We start from the raw sequence: 21,612 nt of genomic DNA on the forward strand, positions 1-21,612 counted from the left end.
GCACAGGCAATCTTTTTCCCTGTAGGTGCAGGCAAGCACCTCAGCCTGGCGCTTCTCTCTGGCAGCTATTTCCCGACGCAACTGCTGTTGCTGCCGCTCCCAGTATTGGGCATGGGTTCCATGCTCCGCCTCCTGCTCTGGAGCCAGGCCCACTCAGATGCCCTCGGCGCCAGCGACGACCAGCCTCTCACACTGCCGTGGGCCCCATCGATCAGTGGCCTGCTCCACCTCTCTGCAGGTGCATCCCAGCTGCTCCACAGCCGGGGCGAGGTACTAGGGAGCGACTAGCGCCGTAGCTGGGGTAGACTTACGGTCGGGTGCCGCCTTTGTTGCGGCCGGGCGGACTGCCGTAGCCAACGTCATCACTGGTGCGGCCAAACTCGAGGCCGGGGAAGACGTCATCTGGGTTGCGGCCTGGCTCGGGGCTGGACGGGATGTCATCTGGGTTGCGGCCTGGCTCGGGGATGGACGAGATGTCATCTGGGTTGCGGCCTGGCTCGGGGCCGGGACGGATGCTGAGGCGGTGGTACAAACAAGGCTCGAGGTCCCTGCTGCTGGGTTCTCCTCCCCAGATGAGATGGTTTCCACTGCCATCGGTCGAGGCAGCGGGGCGATCGGGGCACTGGCCGCGGACACGGGCGACAAGGGAGGCGACGTGGCGGACGGGGGCAGGCCGGACCTCTCAGCCGGGGCGGCTGGTTCCTGTGGAACATAGGGGCGTGGGTCACTGCTTACTCGCTCCTCCGAGGCCATTTACATCTCGCGCGCCCGGACAGCAGCAGCCAGGCTCTTCATCTCGGTCGTCCACCTTGTCAATATAAAGTGAGCCTGGGCCTGGATCCTTCGGCACATCTTCTCCGTCTGCTCCTCAATCCAGTCGGCAGTTCTGGGAACGGGACTCCTCGCACGCTGGTTGCCGGATTGCTGAGACATCGTGCCGCGTTGGTGTCCAGGAACGGGTTTCTGCAGAGTCCTGGTGTCCCTGCCCTTTATCTTCTTTGGTCACATGCCGCTCTCTTCTGCCCTCCCCCTTGGTTTTCAACAGCAGTCTCGCGGGACCCACTGTCCTTTGCAACTTCCTGCTTTTAGAATCACCGGGTTCCACCCGCGTTCTTAGGGGCGGGGCTTTAGCTTCGTGCCCTTTTTGGGGAAGAAGATGGCGATGTTGTTTTTGGTGTCAAATATGGCAGGCAAGATGGCTGCAGTCCAAAAATTTTGAGCGTTTCACGGTTTACAGTTCAGAAAGAGGCGCACTTCATCCAGGTTTGTAGATGGGGTAAGAATCCTGTTCGTGATGTCAGGTTCTGGTTGTGCGGACGGGGGCCAGGCCGCTGCAGGGGCTGCTCGGATCCGGGTTCGTTACTGCGGCTCGAGTGGTGGCCAGACCCGGTCTCGCATGGCGGTCCGTCCTCACAACAGTAGGAATAGAGTATTTACAGGGGATGGTTTTGTCGGTGACGCCACCCGTGCGTTGCGGTGAAAGTTGGTAACACCATCGCTGCTTGGTGATGGGGTGCCCGGGGCTGATGGAGCGGGGCAGCAGGATGGAATCCTCTCCATGGGTAGGGGAGGTGTAGTCCCGGGTCCCAGGTACACGGGAGCAATGGCTGCTGGTGGTGACGTGCCAGGTTGAACCGGGGGTAAATGGTGTACTCAAGGTTCAAAGAATCGCACACAAGTCCAGTGGTAAACCAAATTGCCATTGACCGGTTGCCTCCGGTGGGTGTATTCGGGTCCCACACCCGGGTGTAGTAAACAGGGGTCCCTTCCTCCTGCACTCAGTGTTTGTGTCTTCACTGGGACAACTCCGCTTGGAACTGGGAAGTCCCCTCCTGGTACTGTGTATGTTGGGAGCTGTGGCCCGTGAAATCTGACCCTTGGGATTTCTGTGGGGTTTTGTGGTTTGGGGTTCTGCCAGACACCCTATCCCCGCGTTGGGCTGCCGTTTTGCTCTCTGGGCTTCTGTGGAACAAGGCCTGAAACCTTGTCCCCGGCTGGTCAATTAACAAGGGGGCTTGCATCCGTCCTCGTCCTAGGGTCCAGGTACCCTGACTGTGCACGGCTTCTGCTTCTAAACCGGATTCCTGCTGTCAGCACCGGTGGGCTACAACCCTGTTCCGGTCCACTTTAGGTCTTCCGTGACTGTATCTCTATCGCCCGTGATCCTGCTTGCTGTCTGCCACCTAGTTCGGTAGTCAAAGGGCCCCAACCCCTGACTCCACTGCACTTCCACACTCCTCCACTGTCAACTGTCAGCTCTTGACTACTGTCTGAGCTTGTCTCTTGTTTTCCTGCCCCTGACACCTTAGGACCCCTAGGTGAGCGCTCCCATCCGCATGGTCCCGCCCACTGGTGTCTCCCTATTGTCATGAGGAGGCGACTAGGCTTTACTGGCTGTGTGGTATACGTTGGTGTGGGTTTTTGTGTTGGTATGCCAAGGAGGATGGAGTATTGTACCTGAGAGAGACTTGTACAACCTCTGTGACTACCTGGTTTTGCCAGGGCATCACATAGGGCATTTCACAGTCTGACTGCTCTAACTGTAAAGAACCCTTTCCGATTTAGCTGCTAGAATCTCCTTTTCTCCACATGAAAAGAATGTCCCCTGGTCTTTTCTAAGGTCCTTGGAAGGAATATATCTGTTGCGGGTGGGGGTGACTGACCAAGGCAGGGAAGGCTACCCGAGGCGCTCGAATCTGGGATCGTGGCTAAGGCTCGAGTGGCAACCGGATATGGGGCTCGCGCAGCAGCCCGCCGCCCACAACAATAAAAGGGGAGTATTTACAAGGGAAGAGTTTGTCAGTGACGCCACCCATGGGTTGCGGTGATGTTTGGTAACACCGCCGCTGCCTTGGTATGGGGCGCCCGGGGCTGATGGAGTGGGGCAGCAGGATGGTATGCCCTCCACAGGTAGGGGAGGTGTTGGGCACCGGTGTACATGGAAGGATGTTGCGGAGCTTATTCTGCAGGGCTGGACCGGGTGGTATTGGTGTACTCACATTTCTAGAGGAATTCACACAAAGTCCAAGTGATAAACCAAATTGACAGTGACCGGTGACCTCCGGCGGGTGTATTCGGGTCCCACACCCTGGTACAGCATATGTCGCGGGCGGGGAGGAGGGTGTCAGCACACCGCGCTCACCCCTTCTGCTCGGGTCCGGCGGCTGCTCCTGGTGGCTCGAGCTGTGGGCCGGATCCCGGGGTTTCTCGAGAGACACTCCTCGCCCGTGAGTGAAAGGGGGTGTTTGTTGGGTGTGGGGATTGTTATAGTTCGTGACGCCACCCACGGTTGTGGTGATTGCACCACCGCTGCTCAGTGTGGGGGTCCCGGGGATGGTGATGCGGAGCAGCCAGGTGTTGTGTTGCCCCTCCCTGGGTAGGGGTTGGTGATCCCGGGGCCCGGTGATGAGATGTGAAGTGTAGGGCCTGGAGGGCGCAGGGACGCGGGGGCAGCGCTGTGCCTTGCGGCACTATGGTACTCACTCAGCCTGACACACGGACACAGTTTGTACGGTAAACCAACGGCTGGTAGGACGGTCCCACAGACGGCTGCACCTGCACTCCCGGTAGGTGACGATGATGTCTCTCTTCCTTGCACCTATGTTGACTGATGGTAGCGGTGGATTCCCTCCGGTTACCCGCTCCCCGGCTGCAATCTGGGCCGGAGGAACTCTACACTTTGCCCGCAGGCGCTGGCCCTGAGAAACTTGTGCCGTGGCGGTGGCGGTGTCTCTCCAATACGGGTTGGGCTGTTGCCTTCAATCGGGACTTGGTTGTTGGGGGATCTGCGTCCCCGTCACTGACGGATTTGGCAAATCTGGCGACTCCTAGCCTTGCCGGGGTCCGAGAGGCCCCTGCCCTGGTGCTGACTGTCCTTCGGAACACTGCTCCAGACCACCGGGCACACAGCCAACGGGGTCCTTCCAGGAACTTCCAAACGGTCCCCCTCCAGACAGTCACCGCCGTTGCTGACCTTGCTGTTCTGGCCCTCACAAAGCTGGGCCCTTCAGGCTGTCTTTCTCTTCTGACACTTTGCTTGCTTTTCCTCCTTTACTACTTTCCTTCCTTCACTTTCACTTAGTTGTTTACTTTTGCCCTGTCTAGACTACTCCTTAACTCCTCACACTTCCTCCTCCCTGACTAGACTCTGTTGTTCACTCAAGCTCGTCCCTGAGCTATCTGCCTGGTTTCTTCCTGCCTCCAGAGTTGTGAGCTCCTTGGTGGGCGGAGCCAACCGCCTGGCCCACCCCCTGGTGTGCATCATCAACCTCTGGAGGAAGGCAACAAGGATTTGTGGTTAGCTGTGATGTGCCTACCTGGAGTGTGGGGTGTGGTGGTGTTGTGACCTGTGTCCCCTGGCTTGCCCAGGGCGACACATTCCCCCTTAGCAAAATGCAGACCGTCCGCGGGCTGCCGTCCTACACCGGTTTTATTTTTCTGTAAAAAGGGGGTAACAGGGTTAAGCAAACATAAATAACATTTTTAATAACTCTTCCCAAAACGTGAGGCACATTTACTTAAACGTTGCAACAGTATACGGTCACGGTTTCCGCTCTCTCCCACCCAACCAACCTGGCCCTGATGCTGCCCCTAAAACCCAGGCAGCACCCCTTGACCCACAGTCCAGCACAAGTTACCCGAGCGGGATCTGTCCTTCCCCTCCAGAGGGTGGCCACCGGTTCCTTTGGTGGCTGGGCCCTAGCCTGCTCTGCTCAGGGCCCTCCCTCCAACCTGCCTCTCCGGAGGCGGCATTGCGGAAACGGTAACGGTACCCAACATATTTACAAGCCACTTAACGTTTGTGGTGCCCTGCAAGTTCACGGGCTTGTCCATGGATAGTTCCCATGCATTTTAAACGGTCCCCACGGGGACAACGGTGCCGGCTCCTGCCGGTTGCTAATCACACGGTGAATCAGGTGAACTTCGGATCATTTTTCGCTTATCATTTACAGAACTTTCTAAACTTTTTCAAACAACACACAGCAACACTCTTTTACATTTGCGGACCCCTTTCACTCATAGAACGGTCTCCCGGTACCTAAGTGGGGGCCTACCTAAGTTAGAACGGGTGGACCTTCGGGGCCCGGTGTCAGTGGTGCTAGACAGTGGGGTAGAGGGAACGATCGGTTCCTCCTCCCTGCTATAGTGTGGAGCAGGTGGAGGTGCAGGGGGGCTGGGTACAGGTTCATCCCTGGGCACTGGCACTGGTTCTGGCTCACGGTTAACCGCTTCCACTACTTCTTCATCCACGGGTTGTGGGAACAGTATCACTGGAAGAATCACCGCGCCGTTCTGTGTAGGCCAGTCTGCTGGGAAGTCACCCATTACAGTGTGGATTACCTCTTCTGTCCTCTCCACTGGTGGAGGAACCGGTACTTCAGCCTCTGCCTTCAGCGCTGGGGGGCATTTCTTTAGATGGTCCCGGGAAACTGTGGCTAGGGTGCCCCCTTGGTCACGACTGATCTGGTAGGTCTTCCCATCTCCCCATTCTGTGGGCTGTATGACATAAGGGACTTGCTCCCACTGATCATCCAGCTTGTGGGTTTTTCTCTTCCGTTTCAACACCACATCTCCTGGCTGGAAAGGACCTGCAGGCGCCTTCTGGTTGAACCGGTGCTCTTGCTGCTCCCGACTTCGGCTGAGGTTTTTCTCCACATACTCCTGGATTTGCCGGTACTGTGCCCTCCTCCGACTTTCCCACTCTGCCGTTGAGGGGAGTGTTTCCGGGGCTTCCAACCCCATCTCCAGATCCACCGGCAGGCGGCCAGGCCGAGCTCTCATCAGATACGCTGGGGTGCACTTCGTCGAGCTGGACGGGATATTATTATACATGTCGACCAAGTCAGGTAGCTTTTCCGGCCACATGTTCCGTTCTTCCAGCGGTAGCGTCTTGAGGGGCCCCAGGACCAAGTGATTCATTTTCTCGCACATGCCGTTGGTTTGGGCGTGGTACGGAGTGGTCCGGATCTTCTTGCAGCCGTACAACTGGCAGAATTCGTGAAACACCTCTGCTTCAAAAGCCGGGCCTTGGTCAGTCAGCACCTTCTCGGGGTACCCATGGGGTCGGCAGAAATAAGCCTGGAACGCTCGAGCAGCGGTTCGACCAGTTAGGTCCTTAACGGGGACTACCACCATGAATCTTGAGTAGTGGTCTACCATGGTCAATGCGTAGGTGTACCCACTTCGGCTAGGGGTGAGCTTGACATGGTCCAGGGCGACCAACTCCAGCGGCTGATGGGTGACTATGGGATGTAACGGTGCCCTCTGGCTGGTCTCGTCCTTTCTCCTCAGTGTACAAGGACCACACTCTCGACACCAGGCTTCCCCCGATTCACGCATCCCACTCCAATAGAACCGCTCCCTCAACAGCATCTCCAGCTTCTTCCACCCGAAGTGGCCAGCACCATCATGGTATGCCCGCAGGACAGTAGCGACCTCAGCTTGAGGAACGATCAACTGGCATATCTTCTCATGGGTCTTCGGGTTGATCAACTCACGGTACAGCCTCCCTTGGTGTAGGTAAAGCCGTTTCCGTTCTTTCCACAAGCGTTGAGCTTCGGCTGGAGCGGCAGGGTCTATTCCCATAGCACCTTGTTCCACCAGAGTCTTGACAAGGCGGACAGCCGGCGCTCGGTCCTGGACGTCCTGCCACTCTTGACTGGGCCGCGGGTCCAGATCCACCCTTTGCTGACAGACTTGTACCCTCTCAGTAGGCAGCTGGTGAAACGCAGGCAACTCGATCTCCTCGAGGTCGTCATCCTCGCGCCCCTCTTCTGACAAATGGGGCATCCGGGAGAGTGCATCAGCATTTATGTTGACACGACCAGCTCGGTACTTTATGGTGAAATCATAGTTGGCTAGCCGGGCTACCCACCGCTGCTCCAGTGCGCCCAACTTGGCCGTGTTCAGGTGAGTCAGCGGGTTGTTGTCCGTAAACGCTGTGAATTTGGCTGCCGCCAAGTAGTGGCGGAACTGCTCCGTGATAGCCCACACCAACGCCAATAGCTCAAGCTTGAAGGAGCTATAGTTCTCAGGGTTCCTTTCGGTCGGCCGGAGTTTTCGGCTAGCGTAGGCAATCACCTTCTCCTTTCCATCCTGGACCTGGGATAGGACCGCTCCTAGCCCCACATTACTGGCGTCCGTGTGGAGGATGAACGGGCTCCCATAGTCAGGGTACGCCAGGACCTCTTCTCCGGTCAAGGCCGCCTTCAACTGGCAAAAGGACTCCTCATGCTTGTCCTCCCACGACAGTGGGGCCCCAATGGGTCTACCACCTTTGGTCTGTCCCACGAGGAGATCTTGCATGGGGGCAGCCATCTTCGTGTATCCCTTTATAAAGCGCCGATAGTACCCCACCAGACCCAGGAACTGCCTTACTTCCCTCACTGTAGTTGGTCTCGGCCAGCTCTGGATGGCAGTAATCTTCTCAGGGTCGGGGGCGACACCATCCGCACTCACCACATGCCCTAGATACTGCACTCTGGGTTTCAGCAGGTGGCATTTTGAGGGCTTCAACTTCATCCCGTACTGAGCAAGGGACGCGAACACCTCGGCCAGGTGCTCCAGATGGGCTTCATACGTCTGGGAATAAACAATCACATCATCCAAATACAGCAGGACGGTCTCGAAGTTTAAATGTCCCAGACCGCACTCCATCAACCGTTGGAAGGTCCCAGGGGCATTGCACAGCCCAAACGGCATGCTATTGAATTCGCAGAGTCCCATCGGGGTGGTGAAGGCGGTCTTCTCCCGGTCCTCTGGGGCCACGGCCACTTGCCAGTAACCGCTGGTGAGGTCAAGGGTCGAGAAGTAGTTTGCAGTTCTCAGTGCAGCCAAAGACTCTTCAATACGAGGTAATGGATAGGCATCTTTATGGGTTATCTGGTTGATCTTCCGGTAGTCCACACACATCCGCATGGTACCATCCTTCTTCTTAACCAGTACCAACGGAGCGGCCCAGGGACTACAGCTGTCCCGAATAACCCCTGCCTCCTTCATATTCCTCAACATATCCTTGGCACACTGGTAATGTGCAGGGGGAATAGGTCTATACCTCTCTTTGATAGGGGGATGTTCACCTGTGGGAATGTGGTGTTGGACCCCCTTGATCCGCCCAAAGTCTAGGGGGTGCTTACTGAAAACCTGTTCGTACTCTTGCACCACCCTGTGTACCCCGGCCCTGTGATGTGTAGGGGTATCATCAGTGCCTACATGTAGCTGTTGGTGCCACTCCTTTGTGTCCCCCTGGGGTGGGGAAGTGCTGGGGGTAGGTGGAAGTGTGGATGGACTGGCTTCATGGATAGTGTGAGGGTCCAGGGTGAGCAGCTTGGCAATGGTGGCATACCGGGGGAGCCTGACTTCTTCCTCCCCACAATTCAACACTCTCACGGGCACTCTCCCTTTCTTCACATCTACCACCCCTCGGGCGGCCACTACAGTGGGCCAGTGTTCGGAGGGCATGGGCTCCATCATCGCAGGGTAGTCACGCCCCTGAGGCCCTACTGCTGCCCTACACCAGATCATCATCTCACTCCTAGGGGGCACAGTCAACGGAGCAACATCCATCACTCTCACTCCACCAATCTCCCCTCCTGTTGAGCTTACATGCTGGCGGTACATCAGGGCGCGGATCTCACGCTGCACAGCCCTCTGCCGGCTCCCCGCCGCTGTGGCGGCTAGCTGTTGCAATAGGTTCAACACATCAGCCATGCAATGTTCCATCACATTGGTTCCCAGCACTATTTTTGGGTTATGATCACTGGGTTCATTCATGATCACAATCATACCCTGGTGTTGCAGTTCAGCTTGCCCCACTGTCATAGCCACTTGTTTATACCCCACCTGGGTCAATGGAAGTCCATTAGCGGCAATCAAATTTATACTATTGTCTGGAGGCGCCAGCTCGTCTGTGGCCCAATACTGCCGATACAACGTGTACGGTATGGTGGTTACCTGTGATCCAGTGTCCAAGAGAGCCATCACCGGTATGCCGTCCACAGCCACGGGGATGATAGGGCGGGCCCCGACATATCGGTCTCTCCAGTTCGGGGGGCCACGGTGTTCTACTCCTGAGGATTGGCCCGGGGCCCCAGGGGTTGCTCGTTTAACGGGCACTGTCGGTAAATATGGCCCGGCTTACGGCACTTGTAGCAGATTGGGGGTCTTCTCCGCGGGTTGTTAGCGCTTCTACGCTGCATCCAGGGAACATCTTCGGGACTGTCAGCAAGCTGTATCTGCGCTGGAGGCTGAGATCTGGTCAGAGGTTGTAGCGCAGCAAGGATCTTGGCAAGGTCTCCGTCCAGGCGACGGACCTGGGCTGCCAGTTCTTCCACGGTGCTGCTCGGGGCTGCAGGTATTAAGGAGGTTGGTTTGGCAGAGGCCGCCGCAACGGGAGCTGTCTCGACGGGCCACGGGACGGGTTCCAGGACTTCAGCAGCTGGGGGCTGTAGTGCCTTGATAGCCCGCTCCTTTAACACAGCAAAGTCCACATCAGGGTGTTCCAGGGCCCACAGCCGGAGTTGTTTACGATCCTCAGGGGACCTCATCCCCTGCGCAAATTGCTCCACTAACATCTTGTTGCTATCCGCCTCATTAATAGAGTTCACCCGCTTCAGCGTGCGGAGGGCGGTCTGCAGACGTAGAGCATAGTCCCGAATGCTATCCCCAGCTCGTTGCCAGCACTGGTAAAACTGCATCCTCAGCTCCGCTTCAGTCCGGGTCTCGAAGGCAGTCTGTAGCTTCTCGAAGATGGTGGCTACAGAGAGCCGGTCCCCCTCGGTCCAGGTCTCCGCTTCCTGCTCCGCCGCGCCGGTTAGCTGGCCTAGCACTATCGCTGCTCGTTGCTTATCGGTCAGGGGGTACAGCTCTAGCAACGGGTTAAGCTTTTTCCGGAAGGCCTGTAGGGCATCCGGTTTCCCGTCATACTGCGGTAGCCAGGCAGCTCCGGGCGCATAGGGCAAGGAAAACGGCATGACCGGAGCAAGCGCGGGGGCCGAGGCACCTCCCGCCGGTACGACCAGGACCTGGGCAGGCCCATTCCCATCCGCGGGTGCCGCTGCGGCTGCGACCACCGCTCCTCCAGCGGCTCCGTCGGGCGCAGACATCTTGTTTCCGTCCCCCTTAGCTCTTTCCGGCCCCTCCTCTCTCGGGGCGGGGTTTTGGCCTTCGCGCCTCTACTGCTCGAGAAGACGCTCGAGCGGGAACTTTTCGCGCCAAAGATGGCGGCTTCTGAAATTTTTCTGCCGGATACCTCCGGCGGTAACAAGGCGCACCTCTACCTGACGGCAGAGCGGTAAGATCCTGTTCGTGACGCCAAGTTGTCGCGGGCGGGGAGGAGGGTGTCAGCACACCGCGCTCACCCCTTCTGCTCGGGTCCGGCGGCTGCTCCTGGTGGCTCGAGCTGTGGGCCGGATCCCGGAGTTTCTCGAGCGACACTCCTCGCCCGTGAGTGAAAGGGGGTGTTTGTTGGGTGTGGGGATTGTTATAGTTCGTGACGCCACCCACGGTTGTGGTGATTGCACCACCGCTGCTCAGTGTGGGGGTCCCAGGGATGGTGATGCGGAGCAGCCAGGTGTTGTGTTGCCCCTCCGTGGGTAGGGGTTGGTGATCCCGGGGCCCGGTGATGAGATGTGAAGTGTAGGGCCTGGAGGGCGCAGGGACGCGGGGGCAGCGCTGTGCCTTGCGGCACTATGGTACTCACTCAGCCTGACACACGGACACAGTTTGTACGGTAAACCAACGGCTGGTAGGACGGTCCCACAGACGGCTGCACCTGCACTCCCGGTAGGTGACGGTGATGTCTCTCTTCCTTGCACCTATGTTGACTGATGGTAGCGGTGGATTCCCTCCGGTTACCCGCTCCCCGGCTGCAATCTGGGCCGGAGGAGCTCTACACTTTGCCCGCAGTCGCTGGCCCTGAGAAACTTGTGCCGTGGCGGTGGCGGTGTCTCTCCAATACGGGTTGGGCTGTTGCCTTCAATCGGGACTTGGTTGTTGGGGGATCTGCGTCCCCGTCACTGGTGGATTTGGCAAATCTGGCGACTCCTAGCCTTGCCGGGGTCCGAGGGGCCCCTGCCCTGGTGCTGACTGTCCTTCGGAACACTGCTCCAGACCACCGGGCACACAGCCAACGGGGTCCTTCCAGGAACTTCCAAACGGTCCACCTCCAGACAGTCACCGCCGTTGCTGACCTTGCTGTTCTGGCCCTCACAAAGCTGGGCCCTTCAGGCTGTCTTTCTCTTCTGTCACTTTGCTTGCTTTTCCTCCTTTACTACTTTCCTTCCTTCACTTTCACTTAGTTGTTTACTTTTGCCCTGTCTAGACTACTCCTTAACTCCTCACACTTCCTCCTCCCTGACTAGACTCTGTTGTTCACTCAAGCTCGTCCCTGAGCTATCTGCCTGGTTTCTTCCTGCCTCCAGAGTTGTGAGCTCCTTGGTGGGCGGAGCCAACCGCCTGGCCCACCCCCTGGTGTGCATCATCAACCTCTGGAGGAAGGCAACAAGGATTTGTGGTTAGCTGTGATGTGCCTACCTGGAGTGTGGGGTGTGGTGGTGTTGTGACCTGTGTCCCCTGGCTTGCCCAGGGCGACACACATACAGGGGTTTCTTCCTCCTGCACTTAGTGTCCGTTTGGGGTTGGATTGAGTGTCTATTCAGCAGGCACAAAACTAGTAATATGAATCTATGTGCCCATATTGCTGTATTATGTGCTTCTTTTCTGCACATCAAAAGCATGTTTTGGCAGGAAAAATGCAGCAGAAAAAACACACATTTTTTATTGCGTTTGTGTGTTTTTTCAATTGCATTTTTTCCTGCTTCTTTTCGTGCTTTTTTTTGTCATCGCGATTGCGGGGGTTTTGACGCTGTACCCCTGCAATCGCCACCGGATCTCTGGCTGATGTTACAACCGGGACACGGCTATCACAGCAAGGGGGCGGTGCCCTCTCCGCTACCGGCAGTTTGAACCCCTGAATGCTGCTATGAGTCCGATCGCAGCATTCAGAAGGCAAGGACAGGAATTGCTTACCTCTCTCTGGCGATTGGGTCCCTATAATGCGATCACAGGGACCTTATCACTGCCATAATAACCCGAGGTCGCCACTATGATGACGATATATCGGTAGCGATGTCGCAGCGTGTAAAGTACCCTTAAGTGTATTTGCTGTGCTGAGACTCGGACTCACAGGCTGAATTATGAAAAGCTAGAGCCGACGGCTCCCTGTTTTACCATCCCATTCAACTTCATCTGCTTCCTAAGTTAAGATGTTGAGCGAGGAGGAGGAACAAGGTGGCCCAAGCTTAGCAACTTTAAGAAATTTGTGAATGTAGCTTATACCTTAAGATACCTTTGAATAAGATACTTCAAAGTCTAATAGAATGTGCAGTATGTAAACTCTGAATCTTAGCATTGGAGAGTATCAGTCATTAACATCTTAATCAAACCAATTAAAATCATATATCCCCCGCCCATCTATACAATATTACTGTACATTTTCCTTTGTGCTTTGCAGCATGGATTTTCTATCTCTTACACAGAACCACAAGAGGAAGTGTGGCATCACAGCGTCTGAGTTTCATTTCTACATGTAGCACTATTTAAACAGTCATGCAGAAGGAAATGAAGTTTTAAAAGCAACCCAGAAACGTGCGGACTAAGATCTAGATAACCATTCTTAGCCAATTTCCGTACAAGTAAACTCGATATGTTCAGACAGAACAGAAGATTATTACATTTGTGAGGCTGCCTATGTACTTGCTGGTAGGTTGTTTGTTGCTTATGTGTAACAGAGCTCTTAATACAAAATGTTATATATTATATCAAATAAAAATTAATATCTTCCATCTATCTTTTTATAGGTGTAGGCCTTTCTGAAGAGCTCCTGACATACACAAATCTGCTGTGCAGCTGCGCTTTGCTACTTCATTACTTGTGAGGCTCCAAACAAACTCAGTTTTGCTACAAAGCTTTGCTGGGCTCTGCTACATCATCATGAATGTGACTTCTGACATATCCAGCTTTGCAGTGTTACTGAGCACTGTCACATCTCTACTTGTGAACCTTCTGACAAATGCAACTCTACCACATTGGTTTGCCATGCTACATCTTCAAAAGTGTTTCTCCCGGTATACCCAGCTCTGCAGTACCATTGGGTATTGATAAATAATAAGTAGAGATGGACGAACCAGCAATTGTTTCGGTTCTGTTTGTCCAGTAGGACTTAAAAAAATAGTCTGGTTTGGGACCAAAGTTGAACCCAAACAACTGCCCGGATGCCGAACCCCATGCAAGTCTATGGGAACCCAAACATTGTGCTTTAAAATGATGGTAAAAAGAGTCTGGGGGCTGCAAAGCAGGACAGTTATACTTACTAAATCTCCCATGCAGCTGTTACACTGCTTCTGGCTTTGCTCATTAGATCTCATGCATATTCACTGGTTTCCCTGCCCACCCTCTGTGACAGTGTCTTCGATTAATTACCAGTCTGTGATTGGTTGTGTAGTGTAAAAATAAATGATTGGAAAAAATGATGTAGGGTCCCCCGTATATTGATATGCATCGCAGATAAAGCAGATGGCTATAGGTTGCAGTCCCCAGCTGTGTGCCTTAGCTTGGCTGTGTATCAAAATACGAGGTACCCCATGCGGCTTTTTTAAAATCATTTAAATAATTTCAAAAAATGGTTTGCGGTCTGCCACAATTTTGATACCCAGCCAAGATAAAGCAGACAGCTGAAGGCTGGTATTCTCAGGCTGGGGAGGCCCATGGTTATTAGGCCCCCCAGCCTAAAAATAGAAACCTGCAGCCACCCCACAATTGTTGCATCCATTAGATGTGACAATTCTGGCACTTTAACCAGCTCATCCCGATGGCTATGGTGCGGGGGCAATCGGGGGAATTTAAGGGGTCATTGACAGGTGTGATTTATCAAAAAATCACAGCTGTCATCAAGCCCAAGGTTTAACACGCTTGACACCATAAAACCTACAATTTTGACCACCAATCAAAGAAAGAGACCATAACAGCAAAAAGAACAAAAGAACAACCAGGTAGTTGCTCAGTGGAAAATTAATACCTATAAAACTACCCAGAAAAAAGTCCAAATGATATAAATCAAAATAAATCTTTATTACAAAAAAAACCACAGCATTTAAAATGTAGGAATGAATATGTGGCACATATAAAAAAACGATAGTCATACAATATGCACAGCTGCCAGCGTACATTTTAAACCATAATAGGTAATTATTTATATGAAATCTGATAGTGTGCAAAAAATTCACAATCATCCCACAATGGGGATAATATACATAACAGGTATTAACTGTGCCAAAAAAATGAATGGTGAAACCTACATAGTGAGATGACATAGGCATAATATGATAGCAGTGTTAAACAATGTAAGAATAAAATAAGATGGCAGATAAAAATATAATAAATATGTCAGGGAAAATCTGATGCAAAGGTAACTAAGCTGCCAAATACCAATAAACAATTGTATCACACTGCTACATATTAATAAAGCCTTACCAATGAGACATCCTGACGCGTTTCGCCGTGGCTTTTTCCAAGGGCGCTTAACACCATCTGAACTAAATAAGTTTATCTTGGTCTCATCAGGCAACAGGACATGGTTCCAGTAATCCATGTCCTTAGTATACATGTCTTCAGCATACTGTTTGTGGGGTTTCTTGTGCATCGTCTTTAGAAGATACTTCCTTCTGGGATGACAATTTAGACCAATTTGATGCAGTGTGCTGCGTATGGTCTGAGCACTGACAGGCTGACTTCCCACCCCTGTAACCTCTGCAGCAGTGCTGGCAGTACTCATACATCTCTATTGAAAATACAACCTCTGGATATGACGCTGAGCACATGCATTCAACTTCTTTGGTCAGCCATGTCGAGGCCTGTTCTGAGTGGAACCTGTCTTGTTAAATGGCTGTATGATCTTGGCCATTGTGCTGCAGCTCAGTTGCAGCAGGGTGTTCGCAATTTGTTTATAGCCTATGCTATATTTCTGTAGCGCAGCAATTCTTTTTTTCAGATCCTCAGAGAATTCTTTGCCAAGATTTGCCATGCTGAACTTCCATTGACCAGTATGAAAGAGTGTGTGAGTGATAACACCAAATTTAACACCTGCTCCCCATTCACGCCTGATACCTTGTGACAAAAATGAGTAACGCAACATCGGGGAGGGAAAATGGCTAATTGGGCACAATTTGGCCATTTTCACTTAGGGATGTACTGACTTTTGTTGCCAGTGGTTTTGACATTAATGGTTGTGTGTTGAGTTCTTTAGAGGGCACACCAAATTTCCATTGTTATACAAGCTGTTCACTGACTACTTTACATTGTATCACAGTGTCATATCTTCTCTGTTGTCTCATGAAAAGATATAATACAATATTTACAAAAATGTGAGGGGTGTACTCACTTTTGTGATATACTGTGTACTAGAAAGTAGCTTTAATTACAGCCCTAAAGAGATAGGGATTTAGACGGAAATTTAGTTTTCCTTTGAACCATCCCTTTAATGATGCCATCAGCTGCCAGTCAGTATAGGGGAATTATGCACTCTGTGGGGGTATAAAATGTAGCATTATTTTTAGAGTACACTATTGACAGCTCAGAGGTTTTAAGGGGTGTTATTGGCAGCATTTTTATCAAGTATGCTAAAAAAACTATTTGGTAGTCTCAAATGGCGGCACTTTTATCAGAATGCAATATTTGTGGCACTACACTGGAGATCAAATTAGAGAACAATGTATGATCACTTATATTGTAATCTACATGGACCAACATTTGAAGGGTTTTTTTTAAGGGGTACACCATGCCACTAGAACAGTGTTTTACAATAGATCCAAAGTTTATCAACATTAAACCTTTATTTTGCCCAAAACATGATGCTCATAATTAGAGAACAGCAATGATGTAGCACAGAGAAAGATGATATTACTGCATTTTCTGAAGATAACAACAGTCACCAATCAGTAGCAAGTGTACAGGTCTTTGCTTTGAATCAGCACATCACCACAGGACATCACTAGTCTCACACTGCTCTGGTGTGATTTTGGTCCACTCTTCTTCCAGTCTCTTCCACAGTTCTTTGACTGTTGTGGGTTTCTTGGTCATCATAACTTTGTCACCCAGGATTTTCTAGAGTTTTTCTATTGGGTTTAACTCAGGACTCTGGGCTGGCTGTTTCATTGTTTCATTGTTGTTTGTTTCAAGGAACTGCATTACCCGTTTTGCTGTGTGACAGGGGGCATGTCCTGCATGAAAATTGCTGGCTGATTGAGTGCTGAACATAAGTAAGGAACAAACGTGTTGTTGAAGAAGGTTCTGCTATACATTTGCATTCACTCATGTAGCTGTAGGAGAGGTCCAACTCCTGCTGCAGAAAACATTCCCCAAACCATGACACTTCCTCCACCACCTTTCACTGACTTCTTAACACACTTTGGGTTCATTCTTTCCCCACTTTGTCAACAAACATAATGTTTCCCATCAGACGCAAATAAATGAAATATAAACCTACAAGAAAATTTACTGAAAGGAATTGTCCAAAAACAAGACATAAAACCTAAATGTTGTAATACCCTATTACATATGAATATGAATCAGTGCCACGGATACACAAACAAGAAAAGCACGAGAAAAAGATAATTGTCAAATACAAAATTAAATTTTATTGATACAAATGGTGAATCAAGTGCACAGTGGTGGCAAAAAGAGTGGAACAAACTTTGCCCAGATAACACAAAGTACCAAAGTGGCAGTATAACCTGCTGTAAAGGTATGAGTCTACAAACAATGATGGCTGCAAGAAAGAGGGTGATGTGTCAGTCACACAAAATATCTAAATCACCCTAAAGTGCTTCTTCCATTGGCAGCCAAAATGGGACAAATAACACAATACCTTGAGTCATAGTAGAAGCAGCAGGAAAAGAATGAGGCAGACCAGGTACAGGGCAGGACCTCGACCCGCGTTTCACCGAATGGCTTCGTCAGGACGTACCTGGAAAGCTAGGCTGCCAGTTAAGTAGGGTTTGTCAGATAATTAAGGAGATTAGCACCAGGTGCCAGATTAACACCAATAACTTGCAGGTATCTGAAAGTGTTCTCTAATTTTGATCAGTGTTCTTTTTCATTTATCTCATTTACATTTTTATTATGTGCTTTACAATAAATTCAATTTATGAAATTAGCTTAAAATACTGCTAGTTTACTCATGTCAGCATACAATCACATAGGACTACACAATGACGTTAACATTTAGGAAATTGCATGTTGTTCTCTAATTTTGATCTTCAGTGTATATTGAGGGAAACAACATGGAATTATTATTATTATTATGGGTCTTGTGTGTTACACCTTGTTCACAGACCACAGTGTATGGCATTGTCCTTTACAGATGACAGCAGCTGGGCTATTTTAAGGGGAAAGCAGAGGGTAGCAGAACTAATTTCAGGGGGTAAATCATGTAGCAATGTAGCAACATTATACTTAGGAGGTACACGTGTGTACAAAATTTTTATGACATTTGAAGGTATTTAACTTTATAAAACTGACAAAACACCTTCATGAATTGGGGGTAAAATGTTTTTTGAGGGGAGAAATCATGACAGTTTGTGAAGGATAGAGAAAAAAAGGAAAGAGAAACACTTCAATATGAAAAGACGTTACTTGTGAGTCATTATTGTGTAATGTGATGTAATAACCTATATGGTCTGCAGAATGATGATGGGAAATAGCAACTTCCAGCATATCCTTATCATTGTCAAGGTCATTCTGGAAAATGTAGCTTCACGCAGTCCAAAATAACACCTTATGGCAGGGTCCAACATGACTTGGACAATACACTGCAAGCACCAAGCATATTAATGTTTGTCAGCCATATTGGAAACCTATTGTAAAAAAAATCCACTTTAATTTCACTCCTATTGCTCTGTTTCTTCTGATATGTGTTTGCGGAGATGATTTAGATTGGATGATGCCCCCCGATGGTGTAAAGGCCCCGTCACACTAAGCAACATCGCTAGCAACATCGCTGCTAACGAACAACTTTTGTGACGTAGCAGCGATGTTGCTAGTGATGTTGCTGTGTGTGACATCCAGCAACAACCTGGCCCCTGCTGTGAGGTCGTTGGTTGTTGCTGAATGTCCTGGGCCATTTTTTAGTTGTTGCTGTCCTGCTGTGAAGCACAGATCGCTGTGTGTGACAGCGAGACAGCAACAACTAAATGTGCAGGCAGCAGGAGCCGGCTTCTGTGGAGGCTGGTATCCACAGTAAACATCGGGTAACCAAGAAGTCCTGTCCTTGGTTACCCGATATTTACCTTTGTTACCAGCCTCCGCCGCTCTCACTGTCAGTGCCGGCTCCTGCTCTGTGCACATGTAGCTGCAGGACACATCGGGTTAATTAACCCGATGTGTGCTGTAACTAGGAGAGCAAGGAGCCAGCGCTAAGCGGTGTGCGCTGCTCCCTGCTCTGTGCACATTTAGCTGCAGCATACATCGGGTAATTAACCCGATGTGTGCTGTAGCTAGGAGAGCAAGGAGCCAGCGCTCAGTGTGCGCTGCTCCCTGCTCTCTGTACGTGTAGCTCCGTGCGGTGGTAACCAAGGTAAATATCGGGTTGGTTACCGATATTTACCTTAGTTACCAAGCGCAGCATCTTCCACGCGGCGCTGGGGGCTTGTCACTGGTTGCTGGTGAGCTCACCAGCAACTCGTGTAGCCACGCTCCAGCGATCCCTGCCAGGTCAGGTTGCTGGTGGGATCGCTGGAGCGTCGCAGTGTGACATCTCACCAGCAACCTCCTAGCAACTTACCAGCGATCCCTATCGTTGCTGGGATCGCTGGTAAGTTGCTTAGTGTGACGGTACCTTAACACAAATTGGCATAATATTATAATTTATTCAGTGATCATATAACAACAACATACAGTGCCCAAATGTTGTTCAGGCAATACGTGAGGGAATGTAACGGCATTCTGCGCAGATCCCATTTTAAAACTTCTGACACCACTTGTGAGTTGGAGGGTTGGTAGAAGGGCATATTGCAGCTGTACAGGTCATCAGGGCATGTGATGCTTATTTCAGTGGTTCACAGACACAGGTTGTATTCTTCTAAGGTTAGCTCTGTGTCTTCAGCAATGTAATGCGTAATGTATAGTGATGAGCGAGTGTGCTCAGCAATGCTCAACCTTGATCAAGTATTGCGGCTGCTCGAGAGCAAAGCTCGAGTCCCCGCTCCAGAAATTTCACAGTTGCTAGCTAATGAACATGCTGGGATTGCCTGCCGTACATGGTAAGGAAGTCACTTTCTTCACACTGTACTTGAAGGTGGCCTCCAGTGGAGCTGTCGTTTAATCAGATGCAAGAATTTAGCCACAGTCGTGAGTTTGGAACTGATGTTCATAGATCAGAGAATGGTAGACTCTGTTACATCATTGAAGACTGCCAAAAAAAGATACAAGGATAATGTTTTTGAAAATGGATAGTTCACATGGATAGCACGCTGTTGGGGTCATGTGCAAAGCTAACAATGCTTCCTCATCCAGAAATAATTGGGTAAAGGTTCCGGAAATCTTTTGGTCTTCCGGCGGCCCCGTGCAACAGTGGCCAACCCTCCAAGCAAAGTGCAGGGACCATTTGTAATCCAAAGCCTTACTGGAGCTTATCAGCCACATATCCGGAAAACAAGAAATAGTGCACAATGAGCCATCACAAGAAATGGCAAAAACAATATCTTTGGCTGCCGCAGAGCCAAAGGATCCTTGACAGCTGTGTGCAAAGTTAGTAAAATTGTAGATCCTGGACAAGTTTGTAAAGAAAGAACTATGAGGGAAGCTTGATGTCTGTGAGATCCAGGAGTCACACCTGTTGTACTGATCAGTGTCTGTTGCCCAAGTACCCAAGGGATCATATACGAAACTTCATTGTGTTGTCTGCAAATTGCCGAAGAGTTTTGTCCTTACCCCTCCCTGGTTTACCTCCTGCTGGATTGAGGTACCATGAGCTGCAAGGGGGTCCTACACTCTTTATCATGATCTCTGCCTCAATGCCCCCACAGACTGTACCCTAATGCCCATGCACTCTGACAGCCCCTTTATGGACTCTGCCTGTTTTTGCCACAGATTCTGTGTAAGGGGGTGGTTGGTGTGAGAACAACTCCCCTCTGAAGATCTCAATCAGAATGGTTTATTAGATTATAGGCTGGTTATGTTGTAAGTGCGGCCGGTGCCATCTAGTGACCAAAAAAGTATAGTGTTGCATTTAATGCTACGACATTGCTCATGTGTGTTTATATGCCTTTAAGAGTGTGATATATTTTGTGCCTATCATTATTGGAAGACTATATTGTGTAAAGAGTAAGAATGCTTAGATAAAGTATTAGTGCAATGTAGTGACAAGAGAGCAGGAATAGGGAAGTGGTAGCTAAGGTGATAGTAATATTAGGTCAGTGATGGTTAGGACAACAGAGTGGTTTATAGATAGAGAAGATGTAGCAGAGTTAGAAAGGTGCAGGGTAGATAAACAGTGCTGGTGGAGTGCCATAGTCGGGTAGCTTGGTGGCATTTTCACAGCAAATACACTAGCGGTTAAGGAAAGGTTTAGCCTCTGGGAGGAACTTGGGTACTAGGTCTCTGGGATAGAGACGAAGTACATGGAGAAGAAGATGGCTGCCTGAGAAGAAGGGTTTGTGGGGTTCCGGGAATCTGATTAGTCCCCTTATGAGCAGGTCCTGTTGTCGGCGGGCCTGCTGAGCGAACATAGGGTTACACGGGACCCATAGAACACGAGACAGAGCAGAACTGGGACCCTAGATATCGGACAGGGTTGGACTAGTCTGCTGGTAAGAGAACGCAGCCAAGAGAAGAGACAGCATTACAATAAAGAAGAAGAACAGTATTGTGCAGGAGTGCACAGAAAGAGAGGAACACACACCGCATTCAGAATTATTAGGCAAGTTGTATTTTAGAGGATTTTTTTATTACTGATCAACAACTATGTTCTCAATCAACCCAAAAGACTCCTAAATATCAAAGCTTAATATTTTTAGAAGTTGGGGGTGGTTTTTTTTTTTAGATTTGGCTATCTTAGGAGGATATCTGTTTGTGCAAGTAACTATTACTGTGTAGAATTATTAGGCAACTTAATAAAAACCAAATATATTCCCATCTCACTTGTTTATTTTCACCAGGTAAAACAATATAACTGCACAAAATTTAGAAATAAACATTTCTGACATGCAAAAACAAAACCCCAAAAAATATTGACTAATATGGCCACCTTTCTTTATGATGACACTCAACAGCCTACCATCCATAGATTCTGTCAGTTGCTTGATATGTTTATGTGTCGCCAGGGGTTAAGGGGATACCCAGAACCGGGCCAAGGGGTTGCTTCTGGAAAGGGGATCACGGTGTCGTGGCCCGGTCCGTGCTCCCTGGTTCCACAATAAAAAGGGGGGTTATGTTCGTGACGCCACCCGTGGAATGTGATCAGAGATGACCACCGCTGCTGCAGAACCTCCGGGGTGATGGAAGGCAGCTTGAGATGGGACGGCTCCCCACGGGTAGAGCCTTTTCCCCGGGGCAGTGTGA

The 21,612-nt window shown here is 50.6% G+C and overlaps 1 long non-coding RNA gene across 2 annotated transcripts in view; it reads left to right on the plus strand.

The window, feature by feature from the left end:
- The window catches only part of LOC142296221 (uncharacterized), a 185,966-nt gene extending 171,247 nt beyond the window's left edge, over positions 1-14,719 (plus strand). For both annotated transcript variants that reach the window (XR_012751610.1, XR_012751609.1), the window contains exons 2-3: positions 12,512-12,759; positions 12,858-14,719. This is a non-coding gene — a long non-coding RNA (uncharacterized LOC142296221). The remainder of the gene's footprint in view (positions 1-12,511; positions 12,760-12,857) is intronic.
- The last annotated feature ends 6,893 nt before the right edge of the window (positions 14,720-21,612 follow it).

Source organism: Anomaloglossus baeobatrachus, chromosome 3, assembly GCF_048569485.1.
Source record: "Anomaloglossus baeobatrachus isolate aAnoBae1 chromosome 3, aAnoBae1.hap1, whole genome shotgun sequence".
NCBI lineage: Eukaryota > Metazoa > Chordata > Amphibia > Anura > Aromobatidae > Anomaloglossus > Anomaloglossus baeobatrachus.